Below are 18419 nucleotides of genomic sequence, written 5' to 3' on the forward strand. Positions count from 1 at the left end.
TTTCTAGATTATATATTCCATTGATAGAGCCCTTATAAATACAACATTAAGAAGTTGAGCATTACCTTTAGGCCAAAGCAATTTACTTTTAAAAAATCTGATTAATTTCAACACAATCAACCAGATGTCAGAAGATTTCAGTGGCTCTGATAGATGCTGACAGGTGAGGAAATTAAAATCAGAGAGGGAGGCAATTAAATCCTGGCAAACATTACTTTAATGAGACAACCAAATCATAAGCGATGGAATATCTTGTATTCTTGATAAGGATCTTAGGGTGGCGTGAGAGTGCACTTTAAATTGTATGTGGTATTTGATGATTGGAATGCAGGGTCATATTTGTCATCTAATTCCTTCAACCTGATTTAACATTTCAGTTGCTTCTGGGGACAGACTTCTATGTTTAAAACATTGTTTTATTTTAATAAATGTTAGTATAAGTAATCCTTTTCCTGCTATACCTCTGTTGCCACATGAAACTTATGAAAATGACCAAATTATTATTGGCCTTTTCACAGTGGTTTTGGAATAACCATAGTCAAGAACTGTGAAAAGAGAAACACAGAATGTGTATTTTATGCAACTTCTAATCAAAAGATTTGATAATTACACACTAAAACCAGAACCCAGTTCCTCAATCCCCATTTTATTATTCTTTTCAATATGATGCTGCCTATTCAGAATGAATATTTGAGACACCAGAGCTAAAGAGGTGCCACTTTATTGACTTAGTGGGAGTTGTTATAAGATACTGTCATATTGCTTATTTGTACTAAAGCACTTACAAAAATATCAAGTATCTTGAGTTAGCTTTATACTGGTTCAATACCACGTAGAATTTTTGTTCATAATACTGAGATAATCATCTTAGGGATGGCTACGTTTTGTTGTGGGGTATGGTGGTAAATTCAAAGGACACCATGGTTTGTGAAAAACCCATTGCAACTGATCTCTGCACTTTTCATTTCCCATGTCATTTCGTTTTCTTCTGCTTTTTCCTTACCCCCTGTCGTTTTTCTTGCTTCTCTCTCTTTATTATCTTACCTGCATTTACTCTATCCTGTTTTTCTCCAAAATACAGTTGCTTCTGAAAAATTGCTTCTGAGGGTGAGCATAGTTTTGAGAGGAGAGAGGACGAATGGTTTGACAAAGGATGCAGACATGTCAGGTTCTGGGTCAGCAGTTAGTTATAAAATACACAGAGGCAGCCACGGATAACTGGCTTCATTACTGAAAGGCTAGAGTGGGATTTGTCAGTTGTCCCAGATGTCTATATGGAATTATGGAAAACTTCCTTGCATTATGAAATACTCAGGAGCTACTCAGGACACATGCCACTCAATCCACGTGAAGAGGGCTGGTGAACTTCTTAGCTAGAAAGACTTCAGCTTTCCTGTTGCTTAAAATGAGACTTATTGGTGAAGGATTTGTATTAGTCCATTCTCACGCTGCTATAAAGAACTGCCAGAGACCACATAATTTATAAAGAAAGAGGTTTAATTGACTCACAGTTCCACATTGCTGGGGAGGCCTCAGGAAACTTATAATCATGGTGAAAGGTAAAGGAGGAACAGGCACCTTCTTCACAGGGTGGCAAGAAAGAGTGAGTGCAAGCAGGAGAAATGCCAGATGCTTATAAATCTATCAGATCTCGTGAGACTCACTCACTATCATGAGAACAGCATGGGGGAAATTACCCCCATGATTGGATTACTTCCACCTGGTATCACCCTTGACTCATGGGGACTACAATTCAAGATGACATTTTTGGTGTGGGCACAGTCAAACTGTATCAGACTCTTCACAAAACCTCACTGGTACAGACTTGCATATATGACTGTGCTTCAACACTTTGCCCAGGGATGTTGCATCTTGAAACTTTCCTGGTGAGATCTGAGAAAGTGTTTATGGTAACACTGCATCGAACACTCCTTTTGCCTTAGCTTAGTAATGTGTCACCTTCTGGTTAGACCACAGATGTGAAGTCTACTCTTTCTCCTTACACTTGCTAGTAAAGCAGAACTTAGAACTAAGTGTGCTTTAGTGCTTTGACAATGGAATTTTCTGTGCTATGCACTCAGTTTCCCTTTCCTGAAGTTATTTAGTTACCCTCTTCAAATAGCACACCACCAACTGGGAGGCTACACCATGTAGTAGAAGGGTGCTTACTGATTTTGGTATCAAGGTACAGTGTTACATTTTTATCTGCTCCATGTTAACCATGTGATCTTTGAAGTTTGGTTTCTGTATTTGTAAAATTTGGGTCATAAGGTCTCACTGGAGTTATAAAGGGGATGGTTTAAGACATAATGATCATTGTGATTTTTCAAGCTATAAAATAAAGCATGATGTTAAAAGACGAATCATGTTTTCAGTTGGTGGCAGATGATAAGTTTCTTGCAGGGCATCTGATCAATCATGCTTTTTTTTGTTTTGTTTTGTTTGTTTTGTTTTGTTTTGTTTTGAAGCTTTTATTTTAAGTTCAGGGATATAGTTGCAGGATCCATGTTCTTTTCTCAACCTGATTTGAGTCCTTTATGTAAACAGGATATTTTATCAAAACTTCCCAGAAGTCTTATATTTCTCAATAAATCTATCCATTCTATTAAAACAAATTTGCTTTGTTCTTAGAGTCTACTGGAAACTCCAACTCTCTGAACCTAGGGCATGATTATAGGCACAAATTTGAAAATGATGTGTGATTCATCAGCAGGTCTTTCAACTAAAGCAGTATCTGTTTTGCTTTTTAGGGGTCAAGGAAACATTTGATGTTAAAATCTTAAAAGTTTTTGGGCTGTCTCTTATTAGATGAGGTCATGTGAGAGTGACATAGATTAATATTGCAGTATTTTAAAATTAGGAGACATAAGTCAAAGAAATATTCCAACCAGAGATATTCTCTTGCCTCACGTGCTTATAATGTTATCTTTTGATCACATACATGTGGATTTATGGGAAGAAATGTTATCGCTGTTCTCTATAACCATATGTATGGAATAATGGAGAGAAATCTGATTTAAAAAGTTTAACTAAGGGCAGCTTTGGCTATGGAGTATATATCATAATCTTCATGTGCATATGAAGAAATTGACACTCATGGAGTTTAAATAACTTGCCTAAGGCCACTGGTAAAAGGAAATCTGACTGGCTCGAAATGCTATGTACTTTTCCCATTTCCTCATTTCAATCAAATAGCTGGTTTTATTTTCTCTCTCCACCAAGCCTTGTGAATTAAGACAATGAGTTATTGTTTGTCCTTGTCTTTCCCCAGCCTAATAACCTAGGAAAAACTAAAGTAGAAAGGAAGGATTACTGGACCAGCAGGCACAGCCTTTGGCTCCAAATTCATGCCTTGCCAGATACTAAACTGTATAATCTTGGGCGAATTACTTTCTTTTTGTGAACTTCAGTTTCTACTTCTGTAAAATGTGGACAATAATGTTCATTTTATATGGTTTCTGTGAAGTTAATCGTGAGGACGGTGTTACTTCCCTTCTCAACCTTTCTGTCCCTCTTCGAGCTTCTGTTTCCTTACCTACGAAGTGAGTAGAATCATCCCTTCCTGCTTCTTCATCGGGTTCCTGTGGGATGAAATGAATGTGAAAATGTTTTGTAAAACAAGAAACCATCATGTAGATATAAGAGGTTATGACTATTAATGAATAAATATAGGCTTGGTGTCTGGAAGTAATTTTTACTTATTTCATTTGCAGATACTTGCACTGCAGTTGGTTGAACCTTGTGTCCATTGTCCATTCCAGGAGCCAGCTATCTAAGGTAACGGAGGAGGCATGTCTTCTTGTTTATGAAATACTAAGAGGCATCTGACCCAGTAATGCTGATTTTAGGAGAAATACAAAGAATAGAAGAAATACAAAGGTACTTTATGAGGAAAAGAACCAAAAAATGGCCAAAACAGTGAGCTGACCTCTCTTTTTATTTTTGTCTTTTAAATTTATTTATTTTTTCCCTTTTAATTCACAACCCTTAAGGTTTAATACTAAAACCGAAAATCTGGGCCACACAGATGATTCAGATTTAATGTGTATGTATTTCAGTGTCCATAAAATGCAATGGAGTAGAATGTTCTTACCCATTATTTTATTGTATCCTCAACTAGTATGTGGCAGGAGCACTTTTTACCTGGTTTCCTAACCCTTGATTGAGTGCATTTTTCACTACACTATGCTGCCAGTGTTACCTGGTTCTGAAGGGGCCAAATATTTCTGGCTGGGTCAGTCACTGTCTCTTAGCTGCCAAATAAAATCATTTCAAAAATCTAGAATCTAAAGCTGCAACAGAAAAATTCTAAGAACACAGAAAATTGAGTTAGTCTTTTGAAACTTTGGATCCATTGTATCTGAATGCCACTCTCCTGGGGGACCACTGGGAAGAACACCAATCCTTGGCAGAAGAATACGTTTGTCTTGAGTTTGCCAAGAAAATGGAGGCCAATGGAAAACAAATTTTAAAGGAAGCATCATAGTTGTAAAATCTACCAGATGCAATTTTTCTCCTGTAGTTAACCTGCTGAATCTGTACCTCTTAATGAGCTCTACTGTGTTTTATGTAATGTTTCAGAACTTAGCCAAAAAGGGATGAAGTAGACAATATGTAGAATAGTAACTTTGTAGAAGATTTGATATCATTACTTGAAGTACTATACACGTGTGTTCTGCTGGATATTTTGTTACTTCCTTTGCTGTATGATATCTATGACCTTGAACCGCAACTGTGACTTTAGTGGCATAGACCTTTGAGAAAAATCAAGTTGGTTGGTATTGCCCCAAATTTGTAGGACTTAGAAAATTTAGAATTGAGAGGAAATTAAGGTGTTAGGTTTACATGATTTTCAAAGCTAATAAGAATACATGTGCAAACAAGGTAGGTTACTTATGGACTATGAAATTTCTATCATTAAATCAGACGTAACAGCCACTTAAGTTATTTACATTTTCTTCTCATATCTACAAAAAAGAATATTGTTTTTATTTTTTTATTATTTATTTATGTTTCAAGTGGAATATAAGCTAGTTTACCCAGGAAGTTTTCTTTTTATTTATTTTATATTATTTTACTTTAAGTTATAGGATACACATGCAGAATGTGCAGGATTGTTACATAGGTATACATGTGCCGTGGTGGTTTGCTGCACCTATAAACCCATCATCCAGGTTTTAAGCCCTGCATGCATTAGGATTTGTCCTAATGCTTTTCCTCCCCTTGCCCCCTACCCCTCAACAGGCCCCAAAGTGTGATGTTCCCCTCCCTGTGTCCATGTTCTCGTTCAGCTCCCACTTATTTTTTAGTGAGAACATGTGGTGTTTGGAAGCCATCATTCTCAGCAAACTAACACAGAAACAGAGAACGTTGTTTTAAAAAAGGTAGTAGCGAAAAATGTAAGAATGGCTACTGTCCACCTTTTATTTCTTGTCTAGTCCACAAAATAACCCTGTAAAAGCTTGTGTCTAATGTTTTATTTTTATGGATAAATATATCAGAAAAGAATGTACCGTAGATACCTACTGTCATAGTTTTTGACAGCTCTGTGAGGCAGAGATCTAACTTGTTCATTTAGAAACTGCAGTTATCACACTAACCTTCCCTCCAATGCCAATTGTTAAATATTAATAGAATAAGCTTTGAAAAGTAGTTAACTGTACCCCCTGTCCCCACAGAAACCCATCTTGAAACTATCAAGGGGAGTTTTGATCAAGCTCTGAAAGGTTATAAAAATTACTCTCAAGAAAGAGGAATGTTCTCTCTTTCTCTTTTTGCTATGTTTCGGAGGTGGGGAATGGTGGAGAGGGAATAATAGAAGCCTCTCAAGTAACCTTTGGGAGGTTTGGCCTAAAGGAGAAGTAAATATTCTGGGAGCATGCTGTAGAAATTTACAATAATCTTGTGGTAATAATTGGTATGAGTGGCAGTAATGAAGAAAGAATAACAGTTTCAATAAATAATTAGACTTGACAGTAAATGTGTCAACAGGTACCCACTTAATGAGTGTAATCATTGTTTTTCCCTGCTCTCAACGTTGATCCACTGACTGCGGTGTGTTCTCTGTCCCATTTCCAAACCGAATCTATTTAAAGCTGCACTCCATGGAATCTGAAACAGTATACCCTGTTTACTATTTAGAGCTGATACCTCATGTTCTTTAATAGGCAAGTTCTGTACTTGAACGAGAACAGGCTTCTGGCCTCTTATAGACGGTTGATTATCCCTGTTTTCCACAGGGTGATTCATTAGCAAGGATGAATAATACCCAATTAAATCTCATGCACTTGTCTATATTGCCAGAGTGAACTGTTTAGTATAATTTGGTGGAAACAGTCCTAGTCTGCTTTAAATACCATTTTTTGAAGTGGAGGTAGAGGCAATAGTTATGAGTGAAATTATTTTGTAATAACCTGAATCAAATCACATTGTTTTTGGGAGCAAAGCAATATGTTGTATATTATGTTCACCAGAAGCCATGAGAATCCTTTTCTAATCCCAGCTGTAATGTCACCTGGCTGTGTCACCTGGGCAAGTCACCTTCCCTCTGTGAGGTCTGTTTCATCATCTAATGACAAAGTTGGACCAGTTGATTGTGGCATTACTTCTGGTTAAATGTTCTCTTACTTATGTTTTTATTTCCTAGCCAGTCCCTTCTCTCTCCTGGTGCCGTGTTTCCAAAATCACAGGACAGTCCTATGACTCTACTGCACAGCCACTGGGGGAAAACTGTTATTCTTCTGTTTAGCCTTTGCTTCTTTTACATACCAGAAATGCAGTTAATGACTTGCATTATGTATACTGTAAGAATGGGCATTTATATACCGGCAGCGGTAGTCCCTTACCCCAGCAACTTGCAATTCCTTGTTAGGGAAGAAAAGCCGTCTTCCCCCACATTTCTTCACTCTGTGACATTGTTCCCTGATCTGGGTCTTATGAGAGGATCTGGTAAACTGCCCCCCTATTAAGACTGTTAGGAAGAGGTGGATGCTTCTTCCATTATTTGCTTTTTCCAGAGCAAATCATTGGATCTGTAAAGGAGATCAGAATGTCAAAGCCAGAGGGGACTTTACAAAATAATTTAAACAAATTCCTTCATTTCTCAGATGGAGATTTTAGTGTCTGGGAGGGAATCTGACTTGTCTAAAGCGTTGTTGACTGATCTTGGACTAGAATTCTTCTGACTCCATACTTGTATCTTTAAGTAGAGAAATCTTTTTCTATAAACTCTCCTTTCGCTTCCTAGTTCTTAAAAGGTCATTATCTTTCAGGCAAAACCAATTTCATTTTCACCATGGGGATGTGAGATGTCCTTAAAACATAAATGGACTCCAGGTATCTTCATTAATTTCATGAAGACATGGCACAGAGGGTTCCGGCTAGCTTCTGCTCTCCGTGTTTATTAAAAGACTGTGGATTCCCTTGCAGTTCTTCCTGTAAGAGGTTGTTTGCTGCTGACATCATCACTCTCCTCCACCCTCCTCCTGCCTTTTTCTGAACCAGTGAATTAAAGGAATCTGAGAATGAGCTCCTAGCTGGCTGTTTACTGAACATTGTTGGGGAACGTTGAAAAAGAGAAGACAGATGAGGGATTTAATAAGCAAGAGGACAGAAGAATAATAGCCAACACAATGAAGTCTAGTTCAAGGCCTGCAATTCCCAATTGCTGCGCTACACAGCATTAATAGCAGTGTCTCTCACTCTTTCAGACCTTTCTCTCTTATTTCAGACCCTTCTGCCTTATTCTTGTGGGAATGGGCTGGGACTAAGAAACAGCTAGTATAATCATTGCCAAAATGAAACTCATATGTACATGGGGACTTCCAGGTCTGGAGAAGAGTGTAGTAATTGTTACCCATCTGATAGAAGATTACTTAGAGAACATTGGACCTAAGTACTTACCTTGCACCTCACAGTACAGAGGTTCGGAGAGTAGAAATCAGTTGACTGAGTCTGAGGTTCAAATCCTGGCTCTAATTAATTTGCTATGAGTTTAGTGAATGTCTAACTTTCCTCTGAGCTGCACTTTCTCCATCTGTGAGATGGGAGGGGAGGGTGGCATAGATGATGTCAAAGGAACCCCAACTCTGATTTTCATGAGTCTCAGATTTGCCCAAGGACCGGTAGTGAATTTGTAGCCAAGCCAGGTCTTCAATTCACAGCCCCTTTTTCTGGTTTGAGATGGTCATCATTATATCATTATAATTTCCACTACCCATACTTTCTAAGCAGTATGTTTGCAGCTTTCAGCCTTGTTTTATTAAATCTACTTTTTCTCTTTTATTTGACAGTCCCTTTCTGTCCAGGGGCTTGCCTAAAGTAGTAATTCTTTTTTTTTTTTTTTTTTTTTTTGAGATGGAGTCTCGCTCTGTCACCCAGGCTGGAGTTCAGTGGCAAGATCTTGGTTCACTGCAGCCTCTGCCTCCCAGGTTCAAGCAATTCTCCTGTCTCAGCCTCCCAAGTAGCTGGGACTGCAGTTGCACACCACCAGCCCCGTCTAATTTTTGAAAATTTTTTAGTAGAGACAGGGTTTCACCATATTGGTCAGGCTGGTTTCGAACTCCTGACCTCACGAGTCCACCCGCCTCAGCCTACCAAAGTGCTAGGATTACAGGTATGAGCCACCACGCCTGGCCTAAAGTAGTAGTTCTTAATGTACGTGTGTGTATGTGTGTGCACACTTGTATACACATGAGCCTGTGTTTGGGGCAGACGTGAGGATTATGGAATTTTCAGAAACTCAGATGAATTTATGAAATAGTTGGAAAATGCAGAACTTCAGAAAATGCTATCAACAAGTTTAGGAGGTTTGTAGATGCTCTGAAGGCCATCCATGAGTTAAGCAAAAGTTTTTATTTTATGTGGGAAGTATGAGATGACATTTGAGTGACATACATTTCCTTTTGCTGTTGGATTTTCCCCATAGATCACCTGTTGTTGTGCTGTGAGTGTTAGGCTTATTTTGTAGCATGACTCTTGGCGTGTACATGTCTCAAAACTATTGAGTGATATTTTAATATCGAAACTCTTATTCTACTTCATTCATTCATTCATGCATTCAAATTCAATTTTAATCCAGAGTGTGCTAAATGCTAGACATCTCAATACATTATTGTATATAATCCTATAAAATAGAAAATTGTTTTTCCCATTTGTAGGTGCTCAGAGAGGTTGAGTAATTTGCCCGAAGTTTTACAGCTAATAAATATAAAGTCTTGATTTAAATCCAGATTTACTCCAAAATAGGTGAATACCTCCAGAGATAACATTGAAGACAAATAGAGACAATGATGCAAGTTCATAGACCATGGAAATTTCTGGTAGAAAATGGTAGATGGGCCCCAGAGGAATACAGAGAATGTGTACTATGGGATTTTAGGAAGGGACAAGATCATACATTATGAATCACTTTATATTATAATTGATTATATGTTTATCTGGCTCCTTAAGAAAGAATAAAAAAAGTTAGATAATCATATGAAACACATTATGCATAACTCAGTTTTTTTCTTATTCTTCAAACTTCTGTCAGGTTAGTGCTCTCAATATCTTTATTTGGTAAGTGAGATGAGGAGACGGAGAGTAGTTAAGGTCATAGTACCCTGATCATATTGAGTTTTCAACTCAATTGAAATTTCAGTGCTTTGGGGCATTTGTTTTGTTTCCCTCCCCTTGACCCGCTCCCCGTTATATTGAGCATGAGACTTTTAACAGAGATAACTTCTGACCGTGCACAGATCAGCACAAATGCAGATGTGAGCAGCGAGAATTTGGATACTGCCAAGTTGTAATGACTGCCACATGTGTGAAGCTGAAACTTAGCGCTTGATGACCCACTGTAAGTGCATGTGGAGGCCAGAAGAGTGAAGGCAGTGTCAGAGATGGAAGAGGACTCGGAGTTTGTCCATGGCAGTACCTTCACCTTGCAGATGCAGAAATGCAGGCGGCTAGAAGGGGCAAGACTTAGTAAAATTCACATAGCAGGTGAATGGCTCCCTGAGAATAATGGCAAAACAAGAGCGAGGCTTTATATCAGCAATCTACAGTAGTATCTACTTTTGTTTCCTACCTTTCCATTGGCATATCCTCATACTGATAGGCTTGACAGGCAGATAAACCTGTATTTGGAAGTCAGCATGATTAGTTGTGTGGCCTTGGATAAGTTACTTGATATACTTGGGTCTCAGGTTAGTTGTCTATTGTGGAAACCATACACTTTTTTTTTTGAGATAGAGTTTTGCTCTTATTGCTTAGGCTGGAGTGCAACGGCATGATCTTGGCTCACTGCAACCTCCACCTCCTGGGTTCAAGAGATTCTCCTGCCTTAGCTACTAGCTGAGATTACAGGCATGTGCCACCACACCCGGCTAATTTTTTGTCTTTTTAGTAGAGATGAGGTTTCACCATGTTAGCCAGGCTGGTCTCTCGAACTCCAGACCTCAGGTGATACACCTGCCTCGGCCTCCCAAAGTGCTGGAATTACAGGCGTAAGCCACCGTGCCTGGCCGAAACCATACCCTTTTAACAATACTATACCAGTGTGCTGTTCAATATACAGAAATATTATCACCCATCTGATTGATAATCCTTATCACGGCCCACTGAGACAGACACAGATGTTCTGCTCTTCAAGATTCTATTTTCTAACTTCATCTTGACACTTGTAAGGCTCTTGCTTCTCAAAGTTTGGCCTGAGGACCAGAAGCATCAGCATTACCTGGGAGCTTGTTAGAAATGCAAATCTCAGATCACACTCCAGAACTTCTGAATCAGAATCTCTGTTTTAACAAGATCCCCAGGTACTTCATATGCTCATTGGTGTTTGAGAAACATTCATTTAGGCCCTCGCCCTATTTCAAGGCTATTGCTGTGGCTTGCTGACAATGACTGGCACGCTGCCAGCATTCTTGGGGCATGTTGTACCATGCCTTGAGATAGTGGGGTCCGGGGGGTGAGGATGCTGTGAAGTCACTCCTTGGGAATGATGGAAGACTGGGTTGAAGGGATCCAGTAAGCTTTATCTTTTTAATACCCTTCATTTCCTTAGAAGTTACTATTCAGAAGGGGTCAAACTGGGATTGGATTCTAAGTCTTTCTGATCTAAAGTCCATGTTCTTTTCATTAAACCACGATGTCTCAGTCAAGAGGAATGTTGCGTTGTGGGTGATAACTGTTCATTCCCTGTAGTGTGAATATTTCCACACTGGCTGCTTTACCCTATTACTCAATTCCTAGAGGGGAAGAATTTTTTTTTTTAAAAAATTAAAAAGCCTGAGTTGAAAGCCAGGATCCTGCAGCTTAATCAGTTATTTTTGCTTTCTAATGAGGGTGACTATTGTGAAATAAGTAATTATTAATTACTCAAAACTAATGAAATATTTTAGTTTCCTTGCTAAAAAAGCATATGGATGCTAAAAGAAAGCATATGGGTGCTTTTCGGGAAGCATATTGGTGAATGGACAAATTACAGTGGTGCCAATATGCCTTTGCTGTCTGGCTGGGGCCATCACAACGTGTGCTGGCATCTGAGTCCTCGTGTGTTTAAAGGGATTTTTAAAAATTCCCATTTGATATGTGCCTTGGATTGCCTCTGGAGTCACACAGCGCTGTCTCCTCAATCTTTCTGCCATGCTTTCACTCAGACATTACTGGCTGAGTATAAACTCGGTATAAACCTTTGCTGGAAGTAGCTTCTGTGGCGCTTTCTTTCCAGATGCCTCCTATCCTCTGTAGTAGATTGAATGGGCCTGCCCCACTGATGGCAGGTATTGAGACTGTCTATAAAACATTTTACCACAGTGGTAAAAAGCAGTAGCCTAAAAGGTGGCAGCACTGAGACCTGTGAGCTCCATCAGGGACTCTGTATGCGGCCCTCGGCCAGCTGTTGAATTGCTGCACTGCAGATTTCCTACTTGTAAAACTGGAATGATAATACCAGTACTCTTGAGCTCACAAGCATGGCTGTTCATCCAATTTGCTGTCCATGCCCTTTGCTCTTCCTCTTCTTTCCTTTATGCCTCTTCTCCTTTGCTGCATGTTCAGCTGGTCTGGTAAAAAGCTTGATGGATTTGGAGGTGGCTGAAGCCATTTTGCTTGCTCTGGGGATTGCACTCTTCTAGGCTTGTCAGAGGCAGGCAACGTGGCATGTTTTAGAAGATACTTGGCTGAGTGTCCACGAACTGTGGCTCTCAGACCAACGTGACTTAGTAATCATTTACTGAACACCTATAAACAAGGTAGCTTGCTAAGAAATTGAAGGAGGGAGCTGACAGGTCTGCGGAGGTGAGTTTGATTCAGGGCCAGTCAAGACTTGGTGTGATGTGTGAGCTCAGTAATTATACTTTGAGAGAGACAGAATTTAGAAAACTCTTTCCTATTGGAGGTTTCTTATAGAACTAGGGACAAGAGTTGGCTTTGAAAGATTTTTAATTGGACTTTGATAAGATATTACAAGGATTTGAAGAGTAAGTCTCTGGTAGGCAGAAACCAGCTTGCAGCACGACTCAGAAGCCGGTAAATATCAGGCATGTCTGAAGAACTGGGCATCAATCACAGACATGTGTAGTTGAGAGAAATCATTTCCTTTTGGTGAACCCTAGACTCTATCTGCAAAATGTGAGCTTTGAACAAGATAGTTCTCAAGAAGCCTCAAGAACACTAGCTGAAATTCTACAAAGTCTTTTCTCACACAGCCAGGTTATCCACTTAGCAAAATCCTGGCACTAGAATAGCAGCAATGGACGAAGGCCTGGGACCCAGGTGTCCTGAACCTATTTTATATTCTTCTTACCATCCACAGAGCATTATGATGAAGATAGGTGAGGTGGACATTATTGTTCTAGTTTTTAATGTATGAAACATAGGATGTTAGGGAATCTAAGACATAAAACAAATAAGAGATTTAACTATCCCAGATATTGATCACCCTTCCACCACAGAGGGCCAGCTCTTATAAGACACACCCCCTGCCATTTTGCCTGTGTGGGTCTCACTTTCCTGCCTGAGGAACCAGCATGTGCCCCTTCTCCCACACAAGTCGTCCCTGTCCGCTCCTTGGCTCTGGAATTCGGTCTTAGCAATGGACTTTGTTTTATAATTAAACTTTATTTTGTATTGCCATCTTTCCATGTTTCCACACCCATCTCATCCCTAATATATATTTTAAGGGCTTTGAATTTAAAGATTACTTACTGCTTCTCTGAGTTCCCTGTAGCTCCTGGCATAGGGCCCCAGACGTAGTGCTCAGTAGAGAAGCATATGACTTATGTTCTCCAGTAGTTTTTCTCTCTGCCTATTGCTTGTTTCTGAGATGGAGATGAGACTTATAGGCTTAAAGGATTTCCAAACCGGAAAGGAAGTTGAAACCTATCTAGTCCAGCTCCCCCACCCCAGGGAAGAAATGACTTACTTAAGTTTGCCTGCATAGTGAATGGCAGCTCTGCAAATCGTGCCCACAGCTCACCAAGCACTGGAGAGATGGTTGGCACTTGAGGCTCTTCTTAGGACGCTATAGGCTCTGTCTGGAGTCCTTGTTTCTATGAAGACCACTAAGAATAAAGGTGATACAGGTGCTGCTGCTGCTGTATTAAACAGATGGAAAGAAGTAGACATTCATTGCATGTCTGTTAGGTGACAGGCCTTGTGACAGGTGTTTTCACATAGTTTAGCTTGGTCAGTCATCAAAAGCTAGAATTCCCATTCCTCCATGAGAGAGACAGATTGTTTCTAAATAGGACATTTAGCAGAAGCCCTTTCATGTAAGCTCTGAAAGGCACCCGGCAGTGGATAGATGTGGTGGATGGATCCTAGGACACGGGTGTAGGGCTCTGCAGAGTACCATGCATGACTCTTCTAAGATATATGGATTGTAGAGACTGTGAAAATAACCAGAAGTTGTGATTAAAATTGGCATTGGGTGACCTGTGGTTACCCGAGTGTACCAGAAGACTGAGCTCTTCCACTCTCCTTTCTACACATACATCTGAGTCTTTGGAGAGCTGCAACCTGGGTGCCTCATTCTTGAGTGTCTGTAGCATTGGCTTTTACTTGCACTTACTACATTTCACTCCTGCCTCTTCCCTAGCTAGCCTTGACCTCAATGTGTATTATCTTCTCCCCCCCTTGTCATTTTTCTTCTATTACTTTTGCTTCCTCCCCTTCCTCCTTATCCTGAGTTAACCTTGGGTGGCCTCAGGTCTTAAGGCTCTGTGATGGCAGAGTCTTCTGTACTGGACTGTGAAAATTCTGGCAGGGAAGACAATACACAAATCTGTTAAATACACAATAAAAATAGCTTATGATCTATGGGACTTGGTATTAAGCAAGATGATATTAACGAGGTTTGAGTGCTGTTCTGAAATGTGGCAGCTGCGCACACATGGGCTGCTTTTCCTCCCCACCTTTGGCAGCGTGTGAGCGGTGTTGCCATGACACTCCTTGGGCTCTGTTTAGATCAGCTATTTTCTGAAGGAGTCGCTGACCTTCCCCACAATAGAAGCTGTTGATGTGGTCACGTCAGTGCCTCTTCGGGAGCTGCGTGACTGGTGAGCCCCCAGTTGCCACTTGGAAATGGTTGGAAACTGTAGATCAGGCACAGACATTGAATGTTGAGGAGCAAGAAGGGCTTGCGAGTATCCCGTACTCTCTTTTGATGTGTGAGGATAATGAGGCGCACTGTGCGCAGGTAACTTGCTCGAGGCCACAGAGTGCGTAGAGAGAAGGCTGGGAGAGGAGCTCAGGTCTGGTTTCCCTGCTTGGTGGTGTTCCAGCTGCGCAGCACTGAGCCCTGCCTGAGCACGCTCTTCAGCCCTGAAAGCTGCAGCGAGATGGGTTGGTGACACTGCCACGCCTGGGAGTGGGCAGAGAAGGTGAAGACATGGGGAGTATCTCAGTGTAGAGGCAGGGATGGGAAAGTGAAGGGGAGTAAGAAGCCCAGAGTAAATGGCCAAGGTGCCACTGGGCATGTCCGTCCACAGAAACTCTTCTGGGGGACAATGTTTCTATCACATTCCACGGATGGGTTCCTTGAGAAGTGAGTGCCTAAAGTGGGGAGCGGGAGGATAATCATAATGCCATGTTCTTACTGCTCTGAACCCTTTTCTCACGTCACATAAGACCTCACCTAAAACTTCCACAAGAGCCGTTCATTGTCAGTACCATGCTTTTTTTGGAGTACTTTATAATGCCAAGTATTTTTCCAATAGTTTATATGTGAAATGTGGTCTCTGCCACAAGATTACAGGGTCCTCAGGAGCAGAAATTGTGACTTAAATGGGCCTTTCTCCCTTCCACTTTTTATTCTTGCCCTGCCTTTTAATCAGGCACCTGGAAGAGATCTAAACACAGGATGAGCATCCAGTAAGTTTTTGTTGAGTTGAACTTAGTTGGGTTCAGATGACCTCTGAAAAATGTTTACTAATTGCTGGTGAAAATTGGCAAATAATGATTTTGTGGAACAATGTTCTCACCAAATTAGATTTTGTTAAGAATTCTTATGTGTGATTATTTTTCATAAACCCAATACACTGTCTATTATTATCCTCATTTTACAATGAAGAAACAAAATTCAATTGACTGCTCAAATTTACCTCTAGGAACAAGTGATGGAGATTTGATTTGCAAGTAGATCTTCTGTCTCCAAATATTGTAATGTTACTTCTGCTTTCCCCCACTACATACCAAAGAGGTCTTACTTCATTGGCAGTGGTTCAGCCTTCTTTTGAGGAGTCTTCAGTCTTTTTATGTTGTAACCCACCTCCTTAAGAGTTTGGGAAGAGAATTGCAGGGCCTCAGGTTTAAATGGTGTTATGCTTTGGGCAATACTTTAGCTGATTTGTTTTCAGTAAGCCAAAAGGAAAATACTGCATTTCTGTCTACTTTAATTTCCTTAGTTTGAATAAGCCTTGAACTAGTTTGTAAGACTCCTTTAACTTTTAACAAATTTAGGAACATATATAATACAAAGAAAAAGGCACTCTGCCCTAAATGAATTGACTAATTAGGCTGAGAACAAAACTAGACGACTTTTTTTTTTTTTTTGGTTTCAAAAGCAGGATGCAGGAATTTTTAAATGCTACAACTAAAACCCAGATATTGTTTGATATTGATGTTCTATAGGTTTTTCTCAATAATTTGCCATATTCGTTAGATGATATTCATTATACTTTCCTAACTTTTATAGGATTTAGATGAGGTTTGTTGGTAACATTCTGCATTCTTTCTGAAAACACACACACATACACACACACACACACACACAAATGTTGAGCAGTCTTCTTTTTAAATGTATATTCTCAGGAAAACACCATTGCCTAATTTAAATTTCAGTACGGAGGCAAAGCTGATCTGTAGTGAATGTAACATCTTGTTAAATAGAGGTTTCATGCTTCTTTTTTGTACTTTTCCAGGCTTTTAAGGAGGAGAATCATTTGAATAATAATGGCATGATGTCCAGAGGGAAAGTTGAATACATAAGATAAAGATACATGTGGGCCTATTTCTGTACTTTGTATGTGTGTCTCTGTGTGGTGGCATTATGATTTTTAAAATGAAGTTTTCTGTATTTTCAATGTATATAATAACTTTGGCATTACCAAAGAAAAGTTGATATTGAAACTTGAGTTTTTAGTGGGGAGGAATGGATTTTTCTTTTTTTTTTTTTTGGAGACGGAGTCTTGCTCAGTCACCCAAGGTGAAGTACAGTGGCCCAATCTCGGCTCACTGCAAGTTCCGCCTCCCTGGTTCACGTCATTCTCCTGCCTCAGCCTCCCAAGTAGCTGGGACTACAGGCGCCCACCAGCATGCCCGGCTAATTTTTTGTATTTTTAGTAGAGACGGGGTTTCACCATGTTAGCCAGGATGGTCTGCGATCTCCTGACCTCGTGATCCACCTGCCTCGGCCTCCCAAAGTGCTGGGATTACAGGTGTGAGCCACCACGCCCGGCTGAGGAATGGATATTTTATCTTTTCTTTTACAGTTTTAGGCAAAGTGAAACTTTAGAAAATTATATTATTTGAAGTTAGCTGGAAACCAAACACTATCTTTATAGCTTCTTTCAGAAGAAACTTTGTCTTAGGAATGTAGGCACTTTTGTAAACTTTCTAAATTTCTTCAGCCCCCATTGATACCCACACTTAGCTTAATTCAATTGAATCGGTTTACAGTGAACAACGTCCCTGGGAACATTAATCAATGAACACACACACACACACACACACACACACAGAGAGAGAGAGAGAAATAGAGAGAGAGAGAGAACAAAAAGGAAATTAAAAGCATCACTTTGTACCTTCCTCAATTCAAACCTGTTGTTTTGGTTTGGAATTTCGGATGTATGTGTCTGTTTCTTCTAGTAGATTGGGAACACCCTGAAGACAGAAGAGACATATGTGTGTGTGTGTGTGTGTGTGTGTGTGTGTGTGTGTATATTTTTTATTATTATTATTTTTTTGTTATTTATTTATTTTGAGAAGGAGTCTCTCTCTGTCACCAGGCTAGAGTTCAGTGGCGTGATCTCGGCTCACTGCAACCTCCTCATCTTGGGTTCAAGCGATTCTCCTGCCTCAGCTTCCTGAGTAGCTGGGACTACAGATGCCTGCCACCATGCCCGGCTAATTTTTGTATCTTTAGTAGAGACAGGGTTTCGCCATATTGGCCATGCTGGTCTCAAACTCCTGACCTTGTGATCTACCTGCCTCGCCCTGCCAAAGTGCCGAGATTACAGGCTGAGCCACCGGGCCCGGCTAGAAGAGACAGTTTATGTATGATCGTCATAATGATTTTGTGAACTCAGGTGTAGTAAGGTAAAATGCCCTGGTAAAATCACTTACTGGGAGTTTTCAGAATCTCTTTAGAAGTCATTCCATTACTCTTGAAATCCCTCTGCTTTATAGACTTTCTGAGAAATGAGGAAAGTCCATCTGGCTACTTGTCCTAGAAATGGGTACTTTAGGAGTGAAATAGCCTGTTTACATACTGGCTCAAACTGTCAATGTAGGAAAAGGTTTCATATATTATCAAATGTTACAGAGCTAGAAAAAATATACACAAGTAATATATAGAGTACATATATGTACATATATATGATCTGTTCCTTGTCACAATATTTAACCCAAAGTGCTATTTACAGTAATGAATCAAAATGTCAGTCTTAAAAATATGAAGTGTCAAAGTGTTCCCACGTTGTAGAAAAGTTTGATGTGACAGTTTGTTAATCATATGACTATTCTATCAATGTGTCTCACAATGTCTTTTGCTCAACACTCTCTCGTAGGCTCCTCACACTTTTTTCATGAATTCCTAGCTTAAGTTACTAACCCAAGGAGCACATTTGAGTTTCGTGTCTCCCACACCTCACACAAAGGCTGCTGTGTTTTGCTGTACTTAAAACTGAATGGGTTTCACATTATTTTAGAGTGGT

At 40.0% G+C, this 18419-nt stretch overlaps 1 protein-coding gene across 11 annotated transcripts in view; it reads left to right on the forward strand.

Moving 5' to 3' along the window:
* LPP (LIM domain containing preferred translocation partner in lipoma) overlaps positions 1–18419 on the forward strand; it is a 741617-nt gene that overhangs the window by 183638 nt on the left and 539560 nt on the right. For 9 of the 11 annotated variants that reach the window (XM_038002350.2, XM_038002347.2, XM_038002351.2 and 6 more), the window contains one exon: positions 3714–3777. The exons of the other annotated variants lie outside the window; for them this stretch is intronic. The gene's annotated coding sequence lies outside the window, so the exon portion shown is untranslated. The remainder of the gene's footprint in view (positions 1–3713; positions 3778–18419) is intronic. 11 annotated transcript variants of the gene reach the window in all.

This window comes from Chlorocebus sabaeus, chromosome 15 (assembly GCF_047675955.1).
Source record: "Chlorocebus sabaeus isolate Y175 chromosome 15, mChlSab1.0.hap1, whole genome shotgun sequence".
Taxonomy (NCBI): Eukaryota; Metazoa; Chordata; class Mammalia; order Primates; family Cercopithecidae; genus Chlorocebus; species Chlorocebus sabaeus.